The sequence below is a fragment of the Thalassophryne amazonica genome, chromosome 1 (genome assembly GCF_902500255.1).
Source record: "Thalassophryne amazonica chromosome 1, fThaAma1.1, whole genome shotgun sequence".
NCBI lineage: Eukaryota > Metazoa > Chordata > Actinopteri > Batrachoidiformes > Batrachoididae > Thalassophryne > Thalassophryne amazonica.
This window is the reverse complement of record NC_047103.1, coordinates 121,007,742-121,034,396: the sequence shown is the minus strand read 5'-3', so window position 1 is coordinate 121,034,396 and position 26,655 is coordinate 121,007,742. Positions and strand designations below refer to the sequence as shown.

The following is a 26,655-nucleotide window of genomic DNA, read 5'->3' as shown; positions in this document are numbered from 1 at the left end:
TGATCAAAACTTTTAACCTTATTTTGTGATGTTTAATATCATCGATTCCCAGCAGAAATTGGAGTTTATAATACCTGTGAATGAAGCATTGGCTGCAGAGCAAAAGCCCAGAAGTGAAGAACCCAAACTCCTCTCGCGCATGCGCGGCACAACCTCAGCTCCCGAGATAAGGACTTGGCATTCCATCTCTCTACTTCTATGTTCATCATCACCTCTGTTCCCTTCACCAACATGCCCATTGACTTCCACTCCTATCACCACTCTCTCATGCTTGGGCACACTCTCCACCACCTTAACTAACTCACTCCAGAAATCTTCTTTCTCTTTCATCTCGCAACCAACCTGTGGGGCATATGCTCTGATGATATTCATAATCACCCATTCAATTTCCAGCTTCACACTCATCAGCTTGTCGGACACTTGCTTAACCTCCAGCATACTCTTAACATACTTGTTCTTTAAAACTACCCCAACACATTTCTCTTCCTATCCACACCATGATGCAGCAACTTGAATCCATAACCTATAATCTTGCTCTCACGTCCCTTCCACTTGGTCTCTTGCACACACAGTATGTCTGCCTTTCTCCTCTCAATCATGTCAGCCAGCTCTCTCCCCTCCCTTTACCATTCATACTGCCAACATTCAATGTCCCAACTCTCACTTCCACCCTTCTAATTTCCCTTTTCTCCCACTGTCTGTGGACACTTTCTCATCCTCTTTTTCTTCACTGACCAGTAGCCAAATTTCTGCTGGCACCCTGTTGGCAACAGCAGCGATGGCGGTTGTTGTTAACCCAGGCCTCGATCAATCCGGTATGGAAATTTGATTTGTACTCTGCGTGGTTGGTTTGGCTTATTTTACACCAGATTTCCTTCATTGCTGTCAACCTGACTCCAGAAAGGGCAAGGAGGGTGCAGGTTTCTTAGTAACCACCAACTCCACCAGTTGATTTCACTGATTAACACCTGATGGGATAAGCAGACGGGATTGCAGATGGACAAATGAATATTCTATGACTAAAACTGCCCTTTTTAAATTACAATGTATAACATGGGCCCCAGCTTTATAAGCTATAGTGCAAAGCCAGAAATGTGTAGTGCAAGTAGATTTGGGGTATGTGCTTGTTTTGTTTTCTTTCCCTTCTCCTACTGTACAAATAACAGAGACACATGGTGTGCACAGGTCCCTCTTCCTTCTCATGCTCTCTTATGCCAGGCATATTTGACTGTTACGCTTATTGTGTTGTGCTAGACCGCACATGACTTCAGACATGGTTTTTGGAGGTATAAGTGACAAACACTTTCTGGGGATGGAAGTTATCATCTTGCCAGCTCTGGGCCTGACCACACCTCATATGTCGCCCAATACATTCACAGGAGAGCAAGTGATGTATTTAGAGGATGCAGGTGCTGGGGGTAAAAATGAGCACTATGTCAGGTGTAAGCTAGAAATATCACTTGGTGCTCCAGAGTGTCATCTGTCATATGTGTGTGTGCTCGTCACACATTGCTGTGCTAATTAGAAAGCAACACCAAATGAGAGGTTTTCTAGGGAGTTAATTAATCTGTGTCAACCTGTCAGAATGTACCAGCACTCAACAGCCATTAAAGATCCCTGTGGTGAAGCATTGAAGCAGTAAAATTAAGTTTTGTCTTTTACCATGTATCTATTTCCTTTAATTGTTGTTTTCAAAGTGGTTTTGTTGTGTATACAATCGGGGTGTAAATATGTTATCAATGCCCTTATGGAAAGCATGTCTATTTTGTACTTTAAATACTGCAAAAGTGCTGTTCTCAGCTTTTGACCAGGTTTTTGCTGTGAGTTATGCTTTACATTCAGTGATATCATGAGAATAAGAATGGTGCAATACAAGACATATTGGAGAAATAATGCATTCATCATATTGCATTATTTTCATTAAGTTTTTAGGATCATTTTTTTACTTGTTGACTCATTGTAAAGCTGTTTCCCAAGTGTTTGTGTTTTGTGTGTCCTTCCTGTAGAGCCCATGAACAAGACCTTACAAAGAGACTTGAGAGGGATCTTGGTGAGCTCAATGCAGTCCATCACAGAGACACCCAAATCATGTTGGCTGACTTCAGTAAGGCCCAAGAAGTCCTCAAAGACAAGATTTCTGCTTTACAAATACTGTAAGTGTGTTGATGAAGCTCATATGACTTAATGACAATCACTGAAATGGTGATGCATAGAGATTTTAAACATGCAATATTTTAATATACAGTGTGTGACATGGCCATAAACTCATCTTATGAAGTCTCTTATTGCCCAGTGCACAGTTCACACAGTAAGGGGTATGTACAAGGGATACAGTGGCTTGGAAAAGTATTCAGCTCCTTGGCATTTTAATTTGTTTATGCCATTTCAAATACAAAAAGCAAATCAGGCTTTTCAGTATAATAATTTTTAAAATTATCTTCCTTAAACTCAAACTGAAAGTAAATCTCTACAACTTGATATAAATTAATTAAAAATATAAAAGCCAAGATGATAGGTTGCATAAGTAATCAGCCCCTTTGGTGTAATACTTGGGTAACACTATACTTGAAGGTACCATTATAATCGTGACATGACACTGTCATAACTGTTACGTGACACAGTCATGAATGTGTCATAAACATTATGTCAATGTCATAAATGTTTATGACTGCTGTCATTAAATGTCATTCAGTTTTTGTTATGACAAGTTGACATTTTTTGGGTTGTCTTGATTATGACGACTGAACATTAATCAAAATGACATTACCAGAAGTTGTCTTTGTCATGACAACTTGACATTAAATTTGTTTAAGACAGGGGTGCCCAAGTTTGGTCCTCGAGATCTACCTTCCTGAGAGTTGTCTCCCTGCTCACACACACGTGAATCCAATGAAAGGCTCATTAAAAGCCTGCTAACGAGTCTTTCATTGGATTCAGTTGTGTTGGCGCAGGGAGACAACTCAGAGTGTCACAAAGGTAGATCTCGAGGACCGAACTTGGGCACCCCTGGTTTAGGATGTCCTTATTATGACAACTTGACAATAATCAAAGTGTCATGACCAGAAGTTGTCCTTGTCATGACAACTTGACAATCAATGTGACGTTACCAGAAAATGTCTTTGTCGTAACAACTTGACATTAACAACATATGCATATATTTTTGTGTTTATGGCAAGTTGACATAATGATTATTAGGTAGCACTTTATAATGACTACACCTTATTTAGCCTTAATTAAGCATTAATATATGTAATGAATTTATCACAAATAATTAAGAATGACTCTGAATGAATACTTAAGTAATTAAGAAGTCCCTTTGGGTGCTCCATGGTTTTCACTCGTTGTCATCACAGCAAATCCAAGATGCATCTGCTTGTTGAATTAGCCTGTTTTACACCAGATGCCCTTCTTGACACAATTCCATATTACATGGAGAAATGTGGCAGAGGTGGGGTTTGAACTGGGAACCATCCACACTTAAAACAAGGGCATTAACCACTTAGAGCCACCACTCCAGCCTACTTAATAAGGAATTAATGCATTTAATTACTACCTTACTTCTCATGAATAGTCCCATTCATTATGTGTTTACTCATTGTTGTTCATATTTAATAAACAATACAAACTATTTGTAAGTGCACTATGTAGGCACTATTATGCCATGAATTACTTTGTGATCATGGCAAGTTGACATAATGATTATTATAATTACATGCACAAGGTTACAGACGAATGAAAATATCTTCATTACACTGCCATAACTGTGTCATGACTCATGTCAGTTGATACTTCATGATATGTTAATGACAACTCAAAATGCTACCACTTTACTTGAGGTCAAAAAATATCTGTATTACATTGTCATAATGGTGTAATGACAGTCAGTTTCTACATCATGATATATTAATGACAAATCAAAATGCTACCACTTTACTTGAGGTCAAAAAATATATTTATTGTATTGTCATAATGGTGTCATGACAGTCAATTTATATGTCATGAAATATTAATGGCAAATCAAAAAGCTACCACTTTACTTGAGGTCAAAGAATACCTTCATTACATTGTCATAACGGTGTCATGACAGTCATATTATACGTCATGATATGTTAATGACAAATCAAAATGCTACCACTTTCTCTGAGGTCAAAGCATATCAATCAATCAATCAATCAATTTTTTTTTTATATAGCGCCAAATCACAACAAACAGTTGCCCCAAGGCGCATCTTCATTACATTATCATAATGGTGTCAAGACAGTCCGTTTATACATTGTGATATGTTAATGACAACTCAATTCTGTAATGCATTACTATTTCAGGCACTTACAACTATTTTTTGTGAACACTATGAAAGTGAAGACTATTTATGCTTTATAAAGTACTTGTTAAGGTAGACAAAACCCTAAAATGTCACAAATCTCTTTTCAGTGCAGAAAAGAGACCAAAATCAGTATAAGTAAAGCCACGAGACGTCAATACAGAATTAAGTATTTGCAAAACTGTACAGAAATAAAAACAATGAACATACGTACACACTTTTACATATGTTATAAAAGAAAAAGTAACAAAAATCTGCCATTAAAACTTAGCCACACAGTTGCAAAACCTGTGTAGGCTACTTAAAAACAGAAAATAATAATAAACAAAAGTATTTTATCAGTGCAAATACTTGTAAACATAACTCTGAAATACTTTTCAAAGGCAACAATGTCTTAGTGCAAATGTTTCTATCATAAATACAACGCTGCAATACTCTCTGAAACCAATGAACAGTCAACAATATAATCCATCATTACTTTATTTTAAAAGGCAGTAGCTTTCCATACAGTAAATTCACCAGTGTTAACGTGACACTGAACATATGGCCCCACTCTGACCAGAGTAGGACCATATGCACACTGTCAGTGTGCGTTTCACACTGGTGATTTTACTGTGCATGAGACTTTTAGTCTTTAATCAGCTGCCCTACCTCTAGATCCTCTGTTATTGCAAATGCACACTGTGCTGCAAACAGAGAGCTTAACCTGACTGTTTTAGTTTTTATGGCTTCCCTGTATTTGCTATGTGCAGTGATCGACAGCTCTGCAATGGGAGCTGTTACCACTATGGTGTTCCGGTCCCCTTGATAGCACATGAACACTCATTGTCATTGTCATTGTCACATCTCTTCTGAAGAGCTTGAGCAGACATCGGCATTGGGACACCACCTGATCTGGACTTTGGGCTTAAATAGAAACTATTTAATACCAATTGTAAAGGTCAAAATAAAGATACACAATATAATAATTAACACATGCAAATAAAACAGGAAAAATATTAAAAATTTACCTCTCTGAAAGTCTTCCTCCTTATTCTTCTGTGACTTTTTCCCTTCATACTGTTTTTGGTCTTCCTCTTCTTCCTGTCATCATCTGATGACAGTGGTGATGAGCAATACTCAGATGACTCAGATTAATATTCTAACGCAGTGTTGGAGCAAAGATTCCGGAATCCTTTCTACAGCGGGTGTCCTTTTGAAGATAATTGATTAAAACACTCAAATAGACTCACTTTACTGTATAATTGTAATGTTAGAGCAAATAGAGGAATACACACAGGGACAACACATACAGCACATTTTAACATAACGAAAAAGATTTACCTGATGCCAACTGCTCCATCCAAAAGACTCGTTCCTGAGTCAGCTCATACTCAACAAAAATATAAACGCAACACTTTTGATTTTGCTCCCATTTTGTATAAGATGAACTCAAAGATCTAAAACTTTTTCCACATACACAATATCACCATTTCCCTCAAATATTGTTAACAAACCAGTCTAAATCTGTAATAGTGAGCACTTCTCCTTTGCTGAGATAATCCATCCCACCTCACAGGTGTGCCATACCAAGATGCTGATTAGACACCATGATTAGTGCACAGGTGTGCCTTAGACTGCCCACAATAAAAGGCCACTCTGAAAGGTGCAGTTTTGTTTTATTGGGGGGGGATACCAGTCAGTATCTGGTGTGACCACCATTTGCCTCATGCAGTGCAACACATCTCCTTCGCATAGAGTTGATCAGGTTGTCAATTGTGGCCTGTGGAATGTTGGTCCACTCCTCTTCAATGGCTGTCCGAAGTTGCTGGATATTGGCAGGAACTGGTACACGCTGTCGTATACGCCGGTCCAGAGCATCCCAAACATGCTCAATGGGTGACATGTCCGGTGAGTATGCCGGCCATGCAAGAACTGGGACATTTTCAGCTTCCAAGAATTGTGTACAGATCCTTGCAACATGGGGCCGTGCATTATCCTGCTGCAACATGAGGTGATGTTCTTGGATGTTGGCACATGGGCCTCAGGATCCCGTCACGGTATCTCTGTGCATTCAAAATGCCATCAATAAAATGCACCTGTGTTCTTCGTCCATAACAGACGCCTGCCCATACCATAACCCCACCGCCACCATGGGCCACTCGATCCACAACATTGACATCAGAAAGCCGCTCACCCACACGACGCCACACACGCTGTCTGCCATCTGCCCTAAACAGTGTGAACCGGGATTCATCCATGAAGAGAACACCTCTCCAACGTGCCAAATGCCAGCGAATGTGAGCATTTGCCCACTCAAGTCGGTTACGACGACGAACTGGAGTCAGGTCGAGACCCCGATGAGGACGGCGGGCATGCAGATGAGCTTCCTTGAGACGGTTTCTGACATTTTGTGCAGAAATTCTTTGGTTATGCAAACCGATTGTTCTAGCAGCTGTCCGAGTGGCTGGTCTCAGACGATCTTGGAGGTGAACATGCTGGATGTGGAGGTCCTGGGCTGGTGTGGTTACACGTGGTCTGCGGTTGTGAGGCTGGTTGGATGTACCGCCAAATTCTCTGAAACGCCTTTGGAGACGGCTTATGGTAGAGAAATGAACATTCAATACACGAGCAACAGCTCTGGTTGACATTCCTGCTGTCAGCATGCCAATTGCACGCTCCCTCAAATCTTGCGACATCTGTGGCATTGTGCTGTGTGATAAAACTGCACCTTTCAGAGTGGCCTTTTATTGTGGACAGACTAAGACACACCTGTGCACTAATCATGGTGTCTAATCAGCATCTTGATATGGCACACCTGTGAGGTGGGATGGATTATCTCAGCAAAGGAGAATTGCTCACTATCACAGATTTAGACTGGTTTGTGAACAATATTTGAGGGAAATGGTGATATTGTGTATGTGGAAAAAGTTTTAGATCTTTGAGTTCATCTCATACAAAATGGGAGCAAAACCAAAAGTGTTGCGTTTATATTTTTGTTGTAGATTTTGTCGTTTTGCCAGTCTGGATTTACCAAAAGGATTTGAATCATGTGTGATTGTGTCAGACAAGCTTGAACCCTCGTACGCATGCGTGAGTTTTTCCACGCCTGTCGGTTGCGTCATTCGCCTGTGAGCAGGCTTTGAGTGAGGAGTGGTCCACCCCCTTGGCGGATTTTCATTGTCAGGAAATGGCGGAATGATTTGGGCTTTTTTTCCATCAGAATTTTTTCAGAAACTGTTAGAGACTGGCAGCTGGAAACCATTCGAAAAATTTATCTGGCTTTCGGTGAAAATTTTACGGGCTTCACAGAGAATAAGGACTGTTACTACAGCTTTAAGGACGGCTTTAAGGACGCTCGGCACGCCGCGCTCCGTGCCGCCATCAAGAGCCACAGACCACCGGATCATTTCTAAACGGATGGCTCTGTGGAGCCAGGACCGTCGTGTGCACTTTCTCTGGTTATCACAAGAGCTGGACATCAACTATTTTATGGCAGATTTCACTTTTAACAAGAGATTTTGTCATGGAAAGCCGAGCGGAGGCTTCGCGCTTCACGATGGATTCGCTACTGGACCAAGACAAAACCACCTCCGTTTTGGTCTCACAGGACGGCTTTGAGATGGCGTTCAGAGAGTTGCCGGTGGTTTTTCCATCGAGTGATTATCCGAGAAATTGTGGAAGTGCCTGGACATGCCAGGAACATGTCCCATGAGGCTTCATCACGGTGTTGCTTTGCGCCATGCGGCACCGCCGCGACGCGCGGAATTCCTCCGCACGTCTGTCTCAATGTGCCGAAAAAGTGCTGATGTCCGCGTCTTTTCACAATTCCTGTGCTAGTCAGACGACGTCCTGGATAAAACACAGCATCCAGTTTGGAAATGAACGGCACATTCCACTGTTACAGGAGTTTTTGTCATGGAAAGAGGAGCGGAGGCTTCGTGCGTTATTATTATTATCATTAGTTACTTCCTCCAAACCATCAACATGTCTATTAGACCCCATTCCTACCAGGCTGCTCAAGGAAGCCCTACCATTAATTAATGCTTTGATCTTAAATATGATCAATCTATCTTTATTAGTTGGCTATGTACCACAGGCTTTTAAGGTGGCAGTAATTAAACCATTACTTAAAAAGCCATCACTTGACCCAGCTATCTTAGCTAATTATAGGCCAATCTCCAACCTTCCTTTTCTCTCAAAAATTCTTGAAAGGGTAGTTGTAAAACAGCTAACTGATCATCTGCAGAGGAATGGTCTATTTGAAGAGTTTCAGTCAGGTTTTAGAATTCATCATAGTACAGAAACAGCATTAGTGAATGTTACAAATTATCTTCTTATGGCCTCAGACAGTGGACTCCTTTCTGTGCTTGTTCTGTTAGACCTCAGTGCTGCTTTTGATACTGTTGACCATAAATTTTTATTACAGAGATTAGAGCACGCCATAGGTATTAAAGGCACTGCGCTGCGGTGGTTTGAATCATATTTATCTAATAGATTACAATTTGTTCATGTAAATGGGGAATCTTCTTCACAGACTAGGGTTAATTATGGAGTTCCACAAGGTTCTGTGCTAAACTGCAGGATTGTCTTACAGACATAAAGACATGGATGACCTCTAATTTCCTGCTTTTTAAACTCAGATAAAACTGAAGTTATTGTACTTGGCCCCACAAATCTTAGAAACATGGTGTCTAACCAGATCCTTACTCTGGATGGCATTACCCTGACCTCTAGTAATACTGTGAGAAATCTTGGAGTCATTTTTGATCAGGATATGTCATTCAATGCGCATATTAAACAAATATGTATGACTGCTTTTTTGCATTTGCGCAATATCTCTAAAATTAGAATGGTCTTGTCTCAGAGTGATGCTGAAAAACTAATTCATGCATTTATTTCCTCTAGGCTGGACTGTTGTAATTCATTATCATCAGGTTGTCCTAAAAGTTCCCTGAAAAGCCTTCAGTTAATTCAAAATGCTGCAGCTAGAGTACTGACAGGGACTAGAAGGAGAGAGCATATCTCACCCATATTGGCCTCTCTTCATTGGCTTCCTGTTAATTCTAGAATAGAATTTAAAATTCTTCTTCTTACTTATAAGGTTTTGAATAATCAGGTCCCATCTTATCTTAGGGACCTCGTAGTACCATATCACCCCAATAGAGCGCTTCGCTCTCAGACTGCAGGCTTACTTGTAGTTCCTAGGGTTTGTAAGAGTAGAATGGGAGGCAGAGCCTTCAGCTTTCAGGCTCCTCTCCTGTGGAACCAGCTCCCAATTCAGATCAGGGAGACAGACACCCTCTGTACTTTTATGATTAGGCTTAAAACTTTCCTTTTTGCTAAAGCTTATAGTTAGGGCTGGATCAGGTGACCCTGAACCATCCCTTAGTTATGCTGCTATAGACTTATACTGCTGGGGGGTTCCCATGATGCACTGAGTGTTTCTTTCTCTTTTTGCTCTGTATGCACCACTCTGCATTTAATCATTAGTGATTGATCTCTGCTCCCCTCCACAGCATGTCTTTTTCCTGGTTCTCTCCCTCAGCCCCAACCAGTCCCAGCAGAAGACTGCCCCTCCCTGAGCCTGGTTCTGCTGGAGGTTTCTTCCTGTTAAAAGGGAGTTGTTCCTTCCTGCTGTTGCCAAGTGCTTGCTCACAGGGGGTCGTTTTGACCGTTGGGGTTTTTCCGTAATTATTGTATGGCCTTGCCTTACAATATAAAGCGCCTTGGGGCAACTGTTTGTTGTGATTTGGCGCTATATAAAAAAAAATTGATTTGATTTGATTTGATTCTCTTCTCAGTTTCTCATATCTCACTGGGACAAATACTCAGAATTCAGAAAGTAATAATTTGTTTTCTTATGCTTCTAATGTCATTGTCACATACAATACAATGGTTACAGTTTTATGAATATTTTGTCAGACTCTTTTTTCATTTATACTGTAATGACGACACTGTCCATGATAAATGCAATGAAATTTGAATTTTGACTGTATTTCTACTTGCTTTTAAATTCCCCTCATTTTTCTACATTAAGTCTCCTTCACTCTGTTCACCTTACATATAATATTCACATACATTCATTCCTATAATTTTCATTCACCTGCTCAGTTTTTTTTATACAGCTTAATTTAACTTTTTTCTTCAAACAAAAAATACAGCATGCATCTCATTTTCAGGCTTATTCCCTCATGCTTATATTTATATAAACTATGTTAAAGTTTATACAAGTTTGGTGTAATTACCAGCAAGCTCATATATATATATATATATATATATATATATATATATATATATATATATATATATATATATATACTAACTGGGGTACTCGGCACTGCCCGTTAGCCTGTTTTAGACATAGGCCAAATGGCAATCATTTTAATCAAAACAATTGCCCAACATTTGTTTTTGTAATGCTGATGTCTTACAAATGGAATATTTAATGGGCTAAAGTTTGTCCAGCAGAACTATAAGAGGTGGACTCCCCAAACTAAGTGGAAATACTTGGTTAAAAGACAAACACATTTGAAGTCCTTCATGCAGACTTTGTTTTGCAAATAAATTTATAACAAAATTACACACAAAAGATAGGTAGGAAATGCAAATATCATTGAATCAAAATTGAGGTAGTAATGTATTTCACTGTTTTTACATTGCAATTTTACAAACATAAAATGGCTTTAAACAGCAAATGTAAATATTAGAATGGAGAAATATTTCTTCATGAAATTCACTTAGTGTTTTCTGATCATTAGTTTTGAAGAGCCTCTTGATAGACAATGTTCCATGTCATGCCACCTGGCGAGTGGATGTACAGCTGTTCTGGGTTACCAACCCTGGAGCAGCTGACATACAACCGGCTGTGGGAGAACACAGGCTCTGCCAGATTCCGTTCATCCACCTTAAGGGACTGTCCCTGAGCCTTGTTGATGGACATTGCAAAGCTGGGTTTGACTGGGAACTGCAGACGCCTGAACTGAAATGGCATGTCTCATGGGATAAGTGGAATCCTTGGTATAAAGACATCTTCTCCCTTGGCCTTGCCTGTCATTACTGTGGCCTCCAGGACTCTTGGCATCAACTTCTTAATCGTGAGTCACGTTCCATTGCAGAGCTTGGGTGGGTCGAGATTCCGCAGGAGTATGACTGGGACACCAACTTTGAGCATCAAGCTGTGTGGTGGGAGGCCTGCTGGTGCCAGGCTGTTAAGGAATTCAACTGGGTAGTTAACCACCTCATCTGGATTGGGCACTGTGTCAATTGACATGTAGCTGGAGGCCTGTCCTGAAAGCTGGGCCAGTAGCTTAGCATTGATGTCATCCACTGCCAATTTCTTTGGAGCAAAGATAGATAGATAGATAGATAGATAGATAGATAGATAGATAGATAGATAGATAGATAGCTTTTATTATCATTGTCATTACAACAACGAGATTTCCGCACTCACATTCCACATACAAACAGCAATTAATCCACAATTATTACTTGTTTACCGTAATAATGGCACACATCAGAATTAGGACAACACATATACATTTGACATTGTTTATGTGCACTAAACTTGAAACAGTCCGTTTTCCAAATTGAGGTGAAGTGAGTGTGTTGGTAGCCGCTGCAACTGATGTCGTGCCACCTGCCAGCTTGGGAAGAATGGGGGCCTGCCGCGGGGGGCGGGGGGGGGGCAGGAAGAAAGGTAAAAGGAGAAACTGGAGCATGCTTCAGTCCATGTGTAAGTCAGTTATTGTCTTTGTGGGTTGAGATAAGAATGGGGCCGAATAATCTCACCAAGGACTGAATAAATACCTCTGGAGGTAAACAGTGGGCAATTGACCTTGAGGCTAGATAGCCTGGAGTTTTGCAGCTGAGCAGTGAAAAACACTTTTTAACGGTTCCACTTGAACAACCAAATCCCAATTATGAATTAAGAATATTCACTGGCCTCCAAAACCTTCAGCTTCAACTGCAAGGCACGCATCAGCTCCAAGGTGTCATCCAATTTGCGTCTGAGTTCAAGAGTCAACGCAGTCTGAGAATGCACTGCCTTGCCAACCTTGTTAATCATGACGGACAAGCGAGGGCCCGTGGTTCTTGATGCCGCCGTCTTGCCAATTTTTCAGTAGATCAGGGCAGCACATAAGCCAAAAAGTATCAGCCCTGCTGCCATGAGACCAAAAATGAATAAATCCTCGACATCCTCAATGGAGAAAGGCGCCAAGCATGCGACACGCCAAGACCCCCAGGAGTCGAGGACATAGCCCGCAGGATACGTTCCATCTGGGCAGGTAGGATCCCCTGGTCCTGACCTTCTTGTAGAAAAAATGTTGTCAATAGCGTTCAGAGACCAGCTGATCAATTCCATGGTTAATCCAATAGTATAATAGATCCAGAATCCAATATAGTTTTGAGGAATTCATAGTCTGGTGAAGTAGGGACTTGAAGGTTAAAGGCAGAGAGATAAGGAAGACTGGAGGAGATGTGACCGCCCTCGTCAGAGTCCTAAGCTGTATCAGCTTGCACACTTGCTTAGCCAGTTGTGGTTCTGGTAGTTACGGTGGAGGTTTGGAAAGAATTTGGCCACCAGCTCACATATGTCATGAACAGTGTGACCAAAGGGCAGCTTGACCTGGTCATCCAGAGTGTCAGGTTACTTAGTAACCATAAAAGATAAATAGATAAAGAGAATAGATTAAGGCATTAAATTATTGGTTGCCCTTAATGGTGTCTTTAAGAAGTAAAAGATGTCTTACCTTTAACCTTTATGTATCTTGCCAGCTTTTTCTGTCTTGTCATAAACGGTGAAAATACAAAGTTTTCAGACAGAAAATCTTCGAACTGTACTGGGTTGTACACCAAAGGTAATTAATTATATTTTACAGATTCAATATAATGTTATGTTAAATCAAATAACTTCTTTGGTTGAATGTATTCAGACAGGAAGTCAAGGTTGTACAGGACAGTTAGGTGCTTAACAGTTGAGAACAGTTGAGAAACCACATGGTACAACAGTTTTGTTACTTTGTTTGCAAACACGGTAAGCGGCTTGTCATAGAATGAGGCCTACGTGGAACAACTACTGACTTTAGAAATGTTTTAATACCGTTTTATGTCCACAGTGTAATTCCTTTTTAAGCTCTTTAAGCTGTTATGTTGCTTCAGAAAACACACACTGTCATTTACCAGCATGACCGGCGCTGGCAGCGTGTTTGTATGCATTGACCTGTGAAGCAGAAGTGTTAGCTATCTCACTGCGTATGCACTCTGAGAATCTCAAAACTGGCTTATTAATTTTTCCAAACTACTCTCTTGACTGAAGCTATAGATTTATGGCGGTAATACGGCTCACCCAGTGTATTCCTACACCAGTCTTTCACTCGTGTCCAGTGGGACGATGTAACGCCTTTTCTACGCATTTCTGGGAAAAAGTTCTCCCATCATGCACCTTGGTCTCTCTCATCATTCTTCTTGTGTACTTCCTGTGAACTTCATGTTTGAACTTCCTGTTTGCAGTGGCAAGCGCGTAAGGTTTGCGGTCATGGCGGAAACTGAGCTGGATGGACTGCAAGAACACGCTTGTGCTTGTTTGTCATCATCGTCGCTCCTCACGCTGCTCGGTATTAGCAACTGTGTGAATTATACATGCATTGCACAATTGGTAAATCATTTATTCAGACACTTCCCGATCATTAATACATGTCTAACTCATGACGTAATAATACATACATACGTGCACTTACAAATAGTTTGTTCATGGTTTATTAATTATAGAAACAATTTAGTAAACACATAATGCTATGTGGAGACTATTCATTAGAAGTAAAGCATTAATTAAATGTATTAGTTAATTACTTATTACGTATGAGTCATTCTTAATTGATTGTTTGTTACTAATTCATTATGTATTTGTTCATGCTTAATTAAGGCTAAATAAGGTGTAGTTATTATAAACTGCTACTGAATAGTCATTATGTCAGTTTGCCATGAAGACACAAATACATAATAAGGACATCTCAAACAAATTTAATGTCAAATTGTCTTGTCAAAAACATTATCTGGTAATGTCACTTTGATTAATGTCAAGTTGTCATAATAAGGACATCTCAAACAAATTTAATGTCAAGTTGTCATGACAAAGACATTTTCTGGTAATGTCACTTTGATTCATGTCAAGTTGTCATAATTAAGACAACCCAACAAATGTCAACTTGTCATGACAAAAACCGAATGACACTTTATGACAGCAGTCATAAACATTTATGACATTGACATAATGTTTATGACACATTCATGACTGTGTCATGTAACAGTTATGACAGTGTCATGTTATGATTATGATGGTACTTTCAAATAAAGTGTTACCAGTACTTGAAAACAATACATTTTATTGCCAGTTTTATTGCCATAAGTCAAAGGGTGGATACATGAACATTTCCAAGTCACTGAATATGTCTTGAACTTTATTTACATCGGTTACGAAAAATACAGAGTATTGCACTCTATGGTAAATTTTTGTAGAGTAGACAGTTCTCAAAAACTGAGTGACTGTGCATGAAGGAGAAGAGTGAAGGAAAGACACCAAGACACCCAGATAACCCAGAAAAAGTTATAGGCTTCTGTGGCTGTCACAGGCTCTTTTTCTTCCTCACTTCCTCTAATAAGAGGGTTTGTTTGTTTGTTTGTTTGCTTTTTAGTTTTCCCCCAGCTCTGCTATGATGATGAATATGTAGGAAATAAAGCCAACCTTGTTTTGATCTTACAGCTGCTAGCTAGCCGAAGCATTGATATGTGTGTGTTAGATTAGATTAGATTAGATAAAATTTTATTAATCCCTTGGGAAGACTCCCTCAATAAAATGGAGGCTCCAGCAGCATTAGACAGTAGCACTAGCACACAGTGTAAGAGCACACAGGGTATCAAAAGTAGAAGTAAGAAACAATTCGAAAAAAGTAAATACAAATATAAATACCAGAACTGCTGCTCTCCTTCCCGTCCTCTGTCTTCCTGTTACTCCGCCTCCCCCTGAGTGAGCAGTTGTACAGTCTGATGGCCTTAGGGACAAAGGAGTTTTTTGCAGCCTGTTGGTGCTGCACTTGGGGAGGAGCAGTGTACGGCTGAACAGGCTCCTCTGGTTACTGATCATGGTGTGCAGAGGGTGACTGGCATCGTCCATAATGTCCAGCAGTTTGTCCAGTGTTCTCTTCTTTGCCACTGTCACCAGAGTGTCAAGCTTCATGCCAACCACAGAGCCAGCCTGTGTTGTTGTTGTACCGTAAAGCAGTTGGTATTTCTCGCGAGACCTAAGAACTCTCATTCAAAAGACACCAGGTCCATGTCCCTAAAGTTGCAAGACTGCTTTTCTGTTATGAGACAGTGGGGGGAGCCCCATTCTCTCCAAAACACCAAAACAAGTCATTTAGCAATTATAATTATTCAGAAACTGTAAAGTTCAGGTAAAAAAATGTTGCATAGTTTCCCTTTCACACATCTGTCCAACAGTGTATATCAGGATGTGCAACCATCTAACAGTCATATATCCACAGTTTATCTACTGGGGTAAAGGTGGGGCTTCACTTATAGGCTCCTGCATGATGGCAATGTCTTGTGCAACATTTTAGACCAGTGATGGATATGAACGGCCAAGATGGAACAGGTTCTCCTTTCTACCGATAGCCTTATTAGGCAGTTTCACAGATGATCAGTTCCATAATTTCTGGACTATAAGCTGTCTTTTTTTACTTGTTCAGCTGGTCTTGTGACTATTTTGAAGTGACTTACACTGCCAGTCATTTGGACACATTTTCCCATTTAATTGAATGGGAAAAGTGTGTCCAAACTTTTGTTTGTTACTGTATGTCAAAATACTGCATTATCAAATATGGTCACCAGATGGTACCATCTACATGCATGGCAAGCTGCTCCTATTTACTGATCTGAATGAGGGACTGTCTGACCCACATTCTGGAGCAGAAGATGGTGGCAGTGCCCCATTATGCTGAATACCAGCAGCTGCAAAATATAGCAGAAGAAGCAGCAGCAGCTCTGAATGAGGAGAACATGATGGGACTTGGAGAATTAATGAAATAATAAATCACACTGAGCAGCATGGTGGTTTAGTGGTTAGCACTGTTGCCTCACAGCAAGAAGGTCATGGGATTGATTCCCACCTGTGGCCTTTCTGTGTAGAGTTTGCATGTCCTCTGTCCTCCCCATGTTTGCATGGATTCCCTCACATCCAAAGACATGCATGTTAGGTGAACTGGAAACTTTAACTTGGCCATGGGTGTGAATGTGTTTGTCTGTCTATATGTGGCCCTGCAACAGATAGGCATCCTGTCCAAGGTTGTACCTTGCCTCATGCCCTATGACTGCTGGGGTATAGAAAATGGATGGATGGATGGATGGATGGATGGATGGATGGATGGATGGATGGATGGATGGATGGATGGATGGATGGATGGATGGATGGATGGCAAAAATCACGCTCTCTAACTGAAAGACCATACTCGACTAAATACAGGTAATAAGCATCATATTATTCAACACTCAGTTTGTTGCAATTTGAAGGACAGCCTTGGGCAATGAGGAAGATGGCCAGGCTAAAGTATTGCTAACTATAATGTGTTAATCTTTTAAGTGATTTAGTCAGTGAGGTAAATGTGCACATTTAGCTCTTTCTTGATGTTTTTGCCTAGTCTGTGATGACAAGAAGTGTTTTTTTCTTACATTCTTTGTGCTTTGAACAGTACCATTAATTAGGGAGTTATGTTCTGCTTCCTAAAAGGGTGATGGCATTATAAATAAATAATGTGCTGATTAATTAAAATGTGCTTTTTGCTGTATGAAGCAACAGTACCACATTTGAAACCCAAATAAAACCATGGATGAGCTCAGAGAGAGTCAATGGCTATTGTGTTTTTACATTTGAGTCTATGGTCCAACTGCTGTGAACAATATTTCAGTGAGGGAGACCTTTTATTCACTGTTCCACAGGTGATACTTCATTGGTCATGGGTGATTTCAGTGTGATCACTGGCGTCCACAGACATGGCCACAAAGACTGCATTGGTCCACATGGATCTGGTAACCATGGTGAAAATGGGTCAGTGCTCTTTGACTTTGCAAAAGGTTGAAGGATATGAGTGGTTGGATTCTAGTGTCAGTTTACAGAAATACATCACTGGATGTGGCATTCTAATACCGGTAGTGTTGCCAAGGAGAATGGCCTGGCTCTTGTGGGAATAAGCGGGAGAATTCTGCCGAAATATAGGGTCTATTGAAGTGCCCCGTTTGAGAATTCTAACCACAGACCTGTTGTAGCTTCCCTGAAGATTCACTTGAAGTCTTGCACACTACAGTCTGCTCAGTGCCTAAGACTAAATCTGGCCAGACTTCAAGATCAGACTGATTCAGGAATTTGCTAGCAGAAATCCCGTGGTTAAATAACACTGGTTAAAAAAAAAGTCACTCAAAGGATTGGAACCCATAAGCTCTGATTACCAGACAGACTCTTTATCACTGCATTACCATTGCTGGCCTGTAATCAGTGTGGAAAAATGCCTGAAATGATGTATTATTTATATCAACCCAGTGATATTCACCAATTATACAGCTGTTTTTTATTTGATTCTTCTCCACATCAACGAAGTGATGTGGTGCAGCTGCTTGCACTGTGTTTCTGCTGGAAAAACAGTGTCGCGTGCACAAATCATCACACCAGAATCGCGCATGCTTGCCCCTCGGCGCGATGTTTTCGTGGTTTAGTCATATGAGCTGTTTCACCATGAGTTGCAGTGAGTTGTACTTATTCGTACTATGTGTGAAGAGGCCCTATATGAGGGATAATGAGGATGGCTTTAAACTTGCTTGATCGTGCAGCATTGGTTGCAGTTCTGACCAAGGGCGCAGCTTCTTAGTTTTGATTTTCTGCAGATTGCTAGATCTGCACTTTATAAGACAGTCTATTAGGAGGCAAGGTGGATTAAGCTGTTTCATCCCATTTTTTGCACTTTTTTGGATTGTGGGTGATCGTAGTAGAATGGCACTCTGTGGAATAGGGGAGTTATATGTTTAAAAATAAATGTAGGATGTTGTTGTTGTGCAGATGCCTGCTGTCATCATCCAAAGGAAGTAGCTTCTAAGATATTTGCCACTTAACATTATTTTATGATTACTTACATAAGTTTAATTTATTAAGTTTAGTTTGTATTTCATAGGCTTCTAATTAGAACCTGGCTACTGCTTTATAAATAACACTAGTTATGAATAATATACAACTGTCATGTTAAATATACTGATCTACAAGTATATTTACTATCAAACTTGTTGTAGCCATGACAAGTATATAAATAAATACTACAATAACAACACACATAATTGCATAACAAATAACTAAAATAAATAAACACAGAACCAGAGTGACACTTTGTTCTGTGCGCTGATCGAACATGTGGGTGTTGCTGCAAACAGCAGCAGCTTTTGGGATCTGTGGACCTGATCACAGCTGGAGAACAGGTACCATGTTATGATGGACATGACATTACAACTGTTCACTGTGAGGTGCGTGCATGTGCTTGCTGTCCTCATATGGAAATACATAAAAACATATATCGCCTTTGCAACAGGCTGGAGCAACTGTGTCAGCATGCAGGACCATTTGATCATGTGTATACTCAGTTGGCGATCTGAATGTCAAGTCACCCATGTGAGCTATGGTCCACATGACGCAGTGTCCTTTGGCACACTGCTCCCTGGACATGCGGAGCTGGCTGGACCAGCAGATGTGCACATGGTAAGGGCGCACTCCTTCACTCATGTCTTTTCATGACTTGACATCTATGACCATGGGTCATATACAAAGGAACAGAAGGATCATACTTATATTGTCCGCTCAACAAGAGGGATTAAATATTAGAAATTGCTGTGGGTTTTTTTTTTTTTTTTTTTGATGTGTGTGTTTGTTTGTTTTTTTTCTCACAGCAGCAGTGCGATGCGGAGCCATGTTCCAGGTGCTTGCACTGTGTTCGTGCACACACACACACACGAGCGTGCAGGAAACCGTCACCGAGGTATCATGCATGCCTGTCCGACCGTGTGTCCCTCCCGACAGTAGGTGGAATGTTTTGCGGTTCCCCATTTCATTTTTTGTTTGCAGATTTTCGGCCGGTGTCTGCTTCTTTCGCACAATTTCGTGTTATGTGTGAAGGGGCCCTTAGCAATCTCTCCTTTGTAGTTTGGGAAACTCGGGGCCCCCAAACAGCATCTTGCATAAGGCCCCCATGAATCTAGAAACGGCACTGGTAGTCCATACATAATGCCTGTTACCCTGTGACATATATTTGACAGTAGTCACATACTTTGATTCATGTACATAATGAAGAAACCACAACCATAAAAGTGTACTTCAAATTTTGATTTTTTTAAAAATATAAATTATACTTTTTACTTTTATGCACACATTTTTTCTGACAGCGTCCTGACCCCATACTCAACAGCTGCTGTCAAGTGACACTCAGCCTAATAGCAGAGAAAATGATGCACTTTTTCTTCCAACCTACATCTCGTCCCACTGTAGTCATGGCAGATGATGATTCAGTGTGGACAGATGCCTCTGCTGTACTGTCACATTGGGACAGCTGTAGCGGGCTGATCTTCCTGAGATATTAGACATATTCAGTGCCAGGGTGGCTCATTCTCCAGTCAACTGTGAACCAGCAAATGTTAGTGAGATTGCAAAAGCCATGAAACAGCTGAGGGCAAGGAAAGCAACAGGGATCTGCATCACTGGAGCTGAACGGAGAAGCTGTGCTCCTGCCATTGAAAACCATCTTTGTTTTAGTCTGGAAAGGGAAGAGTGATTGCATCGAAGGAGGTTTACACTGCTCTCTGTGCTGGTGAAGGTTCAATCAATTTCAATCAATTTTTTTAATATAGCGCCAAATCACAACAAACAGTTGCCCCAAGGCGCTTTATATTGTAAGGCAAGGCCATACAATAATTATGTAAAACCCCAACGGTCAAAACGACCCCCTGTGAGCAAGCTACAGTGGGAAGGAAGAACTCCCTTTTAACAGGAAGAAAGGTTGTTGCAAGAAATAATTCCTTTATAGGACCTGAGGCCCACTGGTACCAGTGCTTATTTCTGGATTCCATAGTGTGACGCAGATCAAATTCTGCAACTCCCCCTGGATAGGCCACCAGTCCAAATGAAAGCTACTTCCCCAGCAAAGGCCCATTTATAGCTGAGTGGACTGACACAATGCATGCAGATTAAGTGATTTGTGAAAGGACACAGAAAGATAGCATGAGTGGGATTCGAACCCAGGCCTAAATAATGGCAGACTACCTGTTGTATATAGCAGGTAGCCTGCCACAATCCTTATCACTAGATACGGATTGTTCTTAATAGGAACAGTACCAGCTACTTGCTGCTCAGTGACTACAACAGTCTGTCTTCAAGAAGTCACCTGTCAACTGCATTCCAGGTATGTGGCTACTGATAGAATTCAAGCATGAATATCAGCTTCTTTGCAGCCTGTGCTGATTTTTGAAAAGCCTTTGAGTCACTTGATTGGGCTGCTCTACAGGATATCCTGAAAATTCATGGGGTTCCCAAGGAGTTGCTGGACATCATAAAGAGCCTGTCCACTACTACTGTGAATACTGTCTTCAGCTGGGGCTGAGACTTGGAGTTTTTCCTCTGTGAAAACTGGTGCTCTTCAGGAATTGTTTGGCTCCTACACAGTTCAGTGCTTGCATGCTCTGGGCGCCTTTGGTGCTTTTGTTGGAGAGGAAAGGTTTACTGACCCTGGCTTCATTTACAGAACTGTGATCTTTGTGGAATCAATGGATACTCTGAATTAGGGTATCCATTGATTGAAGCTGAGTGAGGATCAAGACTGCGATCCAGGCTGTCAGTGACTTCCTGGATTTGGCCTTCAGAAGTGTATCTGTACACAGTAAATCTTGCAGAGTAAAATATACTCTGTCAGGATAACATTTGGTCCCAGTCTAAATAGAATTAAATATACTCTATCACAGTGCTAAATCAATTCTATCACAGGGTAAAATCAACTCTATCATGCTGTGAATGACTTTTATTGGAGTTGAAAATTGTGATGTGACAAGATGGTAGAGCTGATTTCACTCTATAACTAGAAGCACTCGAAGAGCGCAAACCTCCGCCAAGGCCATAGGGTCACTGATGTCACATGGAATACTCTTTGGCAAAGAGACTTATTCCACGTCGTTTCACGCATCTACCATCATGTTTCAGATTCAGTGGTTAACCCTCTGGGATCTGAGGGCATTTTTTGGACAGTTCACTCGCCTGGCATAAATGTTTTATTATTGCTGTTAACAGCTCTCCCTGCATCCCACAATCAAGTTTTATGTCTCTTTTTTTCAGGACAACCTATACTTTCAAAATATATATGCTTTAGTTGTATTTTATAAGTGTAATAAAGGTTTACGATCAGAAATAAGAAAGGAAAAAGTAAAGCGGAAATAATTTTGCACACACACTTATTCAAAACACACAGCAAACTATAATAAAGTAGGAACACATCACTCCTAAAAACAATCTTTGTTGTGTCACGTGAGGTGAATCTGCCCTACGATTGGATTTTGGAAAACCATGTTACGGTGAACCAATTCCGATTGGACACTCACATTGCTCACGTCATCATACATATTCCGGATCATTACCAACATTTAATGACTTCTAAGTTAGGCCAAGATACACCCCTGGTAAAAATTTCATTGAAATCCGTTGAGGATTTTTTGAGTAATCCTGCTAACAATCCAACCAAACAACCAACAAAAAAATGGATGCGACCAAAAACACAACCTCCTTGGTGGAGGTAATAATACAATAACATGCTTTTGGAGGGCGGTATGCATTTTCAGAGGCCCGTCTAACTCGGGCGAATATCAGTCATTTTGGGTGACTGGGCATGGATGGGCAGGTGTAGACAAGTAGCGTAAATGTAAATCTATTCTACCAGCCCAGGAGTGCCTCAGTAAGTGATAATAATAGAGTGTATTTAACTCTGTTTGGACTGCGACCAAATGTTATCCTGGCAGAGTGTATTTTACTCTGCAAAATTTACTGTGTATGCCCTGAAAATGTTGACGAGAAATTCATGTTTCTCTGCAGTGATATTCATGTCACTGCGTCCTTGGCTTCTGGTATCAGGAGAAGATATCAGAGCTTTTAGAGTCATGATGTAGCTTAACAGAGGTGTTTGGCAATGCTGATACCTTTTCAGGATAACAAAGGTATAAATCTTTTGGGTCCCCGTGCTTCCTGGCTTACTATCTTGTTGTGAGACTTGAACACTAACCTAAGGTGTCGACTGGATGTATTTGGTACCAGGTCTCTTTGGAGGATCCTTGTGTACTGCTGGAATGACTTTGTGCTCAGTGAATGGTTATTTAGGGAGACTCAGATGATAAGTGTCGTGGATTTTGAATCATGCAGCATTTTGGTATATGCCATGTTTCTCTGCATGATCCAACATGTAGGTGGCTCAGTGTTGAAGATCTCAGCAGCTGAAGAAGGCCAAATTCTCACCCACGCTTCAAATGGTTGCAGCAAATAGATGTTTCAATTCAAGACATATGGATGGACTGGTTATCTGCGTGGGTGGTTTCCATCCAGGACTCAAGGTGATTACACAACATCGGTGCATGCGCTAAGACTTGACTTAATTCTTCAATGACTTGTTTAGTTTTTAACAACAATAGCACATGATAGTACATTATAGTAGTACATTATAATGTACTAGACTGAAATCAGTCTAGGGCTGTACTGGCCTCTACTGGTGGTTGGCTCTCACTGCGGTATTGTATCACTTCCTGTTCCAGAGCACAGCAGTGTTTTGCTGTATCTGTTAGCTGTTTAATCTGTATAGTTAGATTGATCTAGATAACTAGATAACGATTTGTTTCACAGTGTAATCTTCATGTGCCTTAACTAAAGCACTCCCTCTGCTGAATCACCTCTAAATTATTTACACATTATTCACTTTGTGTGTTTTTAGGAATCCGCTAGCTTAGCGCAGCTACTAGCTCTTAGCCGATTTAGCATGGCGGCTTCTCCTGTCCCTCCCGCACTTCTCTGCTCTGGGTGTGAAATGTTTAGTTATTCCTCGGCCTCCTTTAGCAGTAATGGTACTTGTAATAAGTGTAGCTTTGGAGGCCAGGCTGGGCGAATTGGATACTCGGCTCCGCACCTTGGAAAATCCTACAGCTAGCCAGGCGCCTGTAGTAGGTGCAGACCAAGGTATCTTAGCCACCGTTAGCTGTCCCCCAGCAGATCCCGAGCAGCCGGGAAAGCAGGCCAGCTGGGTGACTGTGAGGAGGAAGCGTCGTCCTAAACAGAAGCCCCCTGTACACCACCAACCTGTTCACATCTCTAACCGTTTTTCCCCACTCGGCGACACACCCGCCGAGGAACAAACTCTGGTTATTGGCGACTCAGTTGTCTTCCGGGGGCCAGAGCAGGCGACATTGAAGGAAATTTGAAACTGCTGGCTAAGGCTAAGCGTAAATTTGGTAAGATTGTAATTCATGTCGACAGTAATGACACCCGGTTACGCCAATCGGAGGTCACTAAAATTAACATTGAATCAGTGTGTAACTTTGCAAAAACAATGTCGGACTCTGTAGTTTTCTCTGGGCCCCTCCCCAATCGAACCGGGAGTGACATGTTTAGCCGCATGTTCTCCTTGAATTGCTGGCTGTCTGAGTGGTGTCCAAAAAATGAGGTGGGCTTCATAGATAATTGGCAAAGCTTCTGGGGAAATCCTGGTCTTGTTAGGAGAGACGGCATCCATCCCACTTTGGATGGAGCAGCTCTCATTTCTAGAAATCTGGCCAATTTTATTAAACCCTCCAAACCGTGACTACCCAGGGTTGGGACCAGGAAGCAGAGTTGTAGTCTTACACACCTCTCTGCAGCTTCTCTCCCCCTGCCATCCCCCCAATACCCCATCCCCGTAGAGACGGTGCCTGCTCCCAGACCACCAACAACCAGTAAAAATCTATTTAAGCATAAAAATTCAAAAAGAAAAAATAATATAGCACCTTCAACTGCACCACAGACTAAAACAGTTAAATGTGGTCTATTAAACATTAGGTCTCTCTCTTCTAAGTCCCTGTTAGTAAATGATCTAATAATTGATCAACATATTGATTTATTCTGCCTTACAGAAACCTGGTTACAGCAGGATGAATATGTTAGTTTAAATGAGTCAACACCCCCGAGTCACACTAACTGTCAGAATGCTTGTAGCACGGGCCGAGGGGGAGGATTAGCAGCAATCTTCCACTCCAGCTTATTAATTAATCAAAAACCCAGACAGAGCTTTAATTCATTTGAAAGCTTGACTCTTAGTCTTGTCCATCCAAATTGGAAGTCCCAAAAACCAGTTTTATTTGTTGTTATCTATCGTCCACCTGGTCGTTACTGTGAGTTTCTCCGTGAATTTTAAGACCTTTTGTCTGACTTAGTGCTTAGCTCAGATAAGATAATTATAGTGGGCGATTTTAACATCCACATAGATGCTGAGAATGACAGCCTCAACACTGCATTTAATCTATTAATAGACTCAATTGGCTTTGCTCAAAATATAAATGAGTCCACCCACTACTTTAATCATACTTTAGATCTTGTTTTGACTTATGGTATGGAAATTGAAGACTTAACAGTATTCCCTGAAAACCCCCTTCTGTCTGATAATTTTTTAATAAAATTTACATTTACTTTAATGGACTACCCAGCAGTAGGGAATAAGTTTCATTACAGTAGAAGTCTTTCGGAAAGCGCTGTAACTAGGTTTAAGGATATGATTCCTTCTTTGTTATGTTCTCCAATGCCATATACCAACACAGTGAGGAGTAGCTACCTAAACTCTGTGAGTGAGATAGATTATCTTGTCAACAGTTTTACATCCTCATTGAGCACAACTTTGGATGCTGTAGTTCCTCTAAAAAAAAGAGAGCCTTAAATCAGAAGTACCTGACTCCGTTGTGTAACTCACAAACTCGCAGCTTAAAGCAGATAACCTGTAAGTTGGAGAGGAAATGGCATCTCACTAATTTAGAAAATCTTCACTTAGCCTGGAAAAAGAGTCTGTTGCTCTATAACAAAAGCCCTCCGTAAAGCTAGGACATCTTACTACTCATCACTAATTGAAGAAAATAAGAACAACCCCAGGTTTCTTTTCAGCACTGTAGCCAGGCTGACAAAGAGTCAGAGCTCTATTGAGCCGAGTATTCCTTTAACTTTAACTAGTAATGACTTCATGACTTTCTTTGCTAATAAAATTTTAACTATTAGAGAAAAAATTACTCATAACCATCCCAAAGACATATCGTTATCTGTCGCTGCTTTCAGTAATGCTGTTATTTGGTTAGAGTTTTTCTCTCTGATTGTTCTGTCTGAGTTATTTTCATTAGTCACTTCCTCCAAACCATCAACATGTCTATTAGACCCCATTCCTACCAGGCTGCTCAAGGAAGCCCTACCATTAATTAATGCTTCCATCTTAAATATGATCAATCTATCTTTATTAGTTGGCTATGTACCACAGGCTTTTAAGGTGGCAGTAATTAAACCATTACTTAAAAAGCCATCACTTAACCCAGCTATCTTAGCTAATTATAGGCCAATCTCCAACCTTCCTTTTCTCTCAAAAATTCTTGAAAGGGTAGTTGTAAAACAGCACACTGATTATCTGCAGAGGAATGGTCTATTTGAAGAGTTTCAGTCAGGTTTCAGAATTCATCATAGTACAGAAACAGCATTAGTGAAGGTTACAAATTATCTTCTTATGGCCTCAGACAGTGGACTCATCTCTGTGCTTGTCCTGTTAGACCTTAGTGCTGCTTTTGATACTGTTGACCATAAAATTTTATTACAGAGATTAGAGCATGCCATAGGTATTAAAGGCACTGCGCTGCAGTGGTTTGAATCATATTTATGTAATAGATTACAATTTGTTCATGTAAATGGGGAGTCTTCTTCACAGACTAAGGTTAATTATGGAGTTCCACAAGGTTCTGTGCTAGGACCAATTTTATTCACTTTATACATGCTTCCCTTAGGCAGTATTATTAGAAAGCATTGCTTAAATTTTCATTGTTACGCAGATGATACCAACTTTATCTCTCCATGAAGCCAGAGGACACATACCGATTAGTTAAACTGCAGGAATGTCTTACAGACATAAAGACATGGATGACCTCTAATTTCCTGCTTTTAAATTCATATAAAACTGAAGTTATTGTACTTGGCCCCACAAATCTTAGAAACATGGTGTCTAACCAGATCCTTACTCTGGATGGCATTA

At 40.7% G+C, this 26,655-nt stretch overlaps 1 pseudogene; it reads left to right on the top strand.

Moving 5' to 3' along the window:
• Positions 1-26,655, top strand: part of LOC117513685 — a 729,285-nt pseudogene that overhangs the window by 595,897 nt on the left and 106,733 nt on the right.